The following is a 2,622-nucleotide window of genomic DNA, read 5'->3' on the forward strand; positions in this document are numbered from 1 at the left end:
ATTTGTTCATGTATTAATTTGTTTTATTTTTCTCTATTCTCAATATTATATAAAAATACAATCTAATAATTAATCTCTCAATTATTAACACATCAAATTATACAAAAAATAATAAATTGACATATTTATTAATTATTTATCAATAAGAAGATCAACTTGAATAATTTAAATTATATAATTGAATGATTAAAAATAAATTAAACAAAACCATTTGAATGAAATTAAAGCAAAATAATTATAATAGTTCAATAGTGAAAAATACATCCTTCAATATGTTTTCTAATTTATTTTAGTTACATGCCTCTATATTTTATCTTACTATTTTTATTTCTATCTACAGGCACAAAATTTTAATCCAATTATTTGTATAATTCTGATGATTACTCAATAAAATTGATAATCAATAAGTAGGAGATAATTTCCTCAACAATGAGTCAAATTGTGATATTGCTATCAAGATTTAACTGTATGATTTTGAGTCAAACTCATTGACCCATGTTTCATGAGCAGTGATTCAACATGAATCCATCTCTCATGAGAATAAATGGAACACTTAGCACTCATTAGATCTAGGTGATGCTCATAGAGGTGAAGCACCGAGACTTCCTAGGAGGTCACCCATCCCAGTACTACTCCAGCCTGAGCGCGCTTAACTATGGAGTTTCCTTCATGGTTAAACCCAAAGCTTGTAACCTCATTTGCAAAACCTTCACCAAAGTGTTGTGCCTTATGAACTATTTGTTAGAAAGCCCCTTAAGCTCATTAATTGATAAGTATGAGATAATTTCGACATAGAGTCAAATTGTGATATTGCTATCAGGATTTAACTATGTGATCTTCCAAGAAGTCCCAGTGCTTCACCTCTGTGAGCATTACCTAGAATGAGTGCCAAGTGTTCCATTTATTCTCACGAGAGATGGATTCATGTTGAATCACTACTCATGAAACATGGATCAATGAGTTTGACTCAAAATCACAAATCCTGATAGCAATATCACAAAAATTGATAATCTTCCACTTCTAAATAAACACTAAGGAAAAAGAAATAAGAGAGAGGTAAGGGTCTTGAATCCTTTGAAGACCTTATAATGTCTATAATAAACTAAATCTTATATAAAGACACAAAAAAGAGAATCATCGTATATAAACTAGGACCTTTTTTCTCCTATGACTTATCCTTGGACATCCTTCCAATACAAGTACTAGTTATAGATTTGATGATATAAAAACGTGGTTAAAAATAAAAGTTCCAAAAGATTCTTGAATACTCATGTACTCATTTGCCAGAGAGCAATGCTTCCTGTTTGTTGAGTAGGAGTTTTATGAAAGCTAAGATTTAAAGTTGGCACTCAAATCTCAAGGCATGAGGTATTTAGAAAACATTTGTCTAAACTAAAAATAATTCAGTATATTTTAATTTGCTTGAAAAATCTTTGTTTCATGAGATACATTTAAAGGGGAAAAAGGCATAGTCCATACAACCATGGAAATTAGTTGGTATGAATGAGATCTAAGAACTCCATCAAAGCCGCAGAAACACAAACCTGCTACCAGTTTGGAACAACATTTCTGCACAAGAGTATTTCTAAACCAAAGGAAGAATTCACGAATTTGAAACTCAATAGCTAAATCAGAGGAAATATGATATCTGAAGGCAGCTAGCTACATCTACGATTTTAAGTCCAAGGAAGTGATTTCGAATATTGCAAGGATTCCATCTTAAAAGTCGAAAGAAGAATTTGTAGCGAAAGGAAAACATCTACAGCTTCCTGCAACAAGAGGATTGAAATCATTATTTAGACAATAGAGAGCTGCTACTATATTTTTTCTTTGATTGGTGTATGGAAAATAACTCGATTTTGGAGGTAGAAAGAGGAAAGGACGTAAAACGGTAATTACCTGAGATGTGGAGGTATATTGATTCCACATGCAAGCAATATAGCTGAGGGGAAGAGAGGGCAATAATACATGAGATATGGAAGAACATTATTAAAACTTATAACTTTCTCGACCTTTTGGCTAAGTTCAAGTGTAGTATCTATCTTATCAGTTTAATATCTGATAGGTGGTTCACTGAACCAAACGATATTAAATTATACGAATAGCTTTTTATTAGATCTTTCATGCGGCGCTTCTGTATTGCACTACTGCAGGAAGTTCCTTCTTTCTCTATTTTAACATGTTATATTTTTCCAATATGATATTAGAGTCATCTTCATGTTAAATTGCATATTAGAGAAGAAGCTGTCAAGGAGATGAGGCCTGGAGAGAACCACTCAATCTTGATGGTGACTATGATTTCATTGAAGAAATTATTTGATTTTTGTAGTGGTTAATACATTGAAGATGGAAAAGGATACAATAGAGGCTAGATAGATGTCCAATAGTCTGAGGTGCTAATAGATCAAAGAAACTATACCTCATTGGGCTTATGAGACACATATGTGGATTGGTGTCTAATAGCTATAGGAGATCTGAAAATATGGAAGCTTGGCATCATACCTTTATGAGGGTTATGGGAAATTTCATGTGGAAATGGTGTCCAATGGTGTTTCAAAGATAGATGATAGTGTTGATAATAATTATTCAATTTCATATCAAGTCATTGATGTTACACAAATG

The 2,622-nt window shown here is 32.0% G+C and overlaps 1 pseudogene; it reads left to right on the plus strand.

Moving 5' to 3' along the window:
- Positions 1–1,998: 1,998 nt before the first annotated feature.
- On the plus strand, positions 1,999–2,168 carry LOC149536234 (U2 spliceosomal RNA; annotated as a pseudogene).
- The last annotated feature ends 454 nt before the right edge of the window (positions 2,169–2,622 follow it).

This window comes from Cupressus sempervirens, chromosome 10 (genome assembly GCF_028749045.1).
Source record: "Cupressus sempervirens isolate cs-2001-9-10 chromosome 10, ASM2874904v1, whole genome shotgun sequence".
NCBI lineage: Eukaryota > Viridiplantae > Streptophyta > Pinopsida > Cupressales > Cupressaceae > Cupressus > Cupressus sempervirens.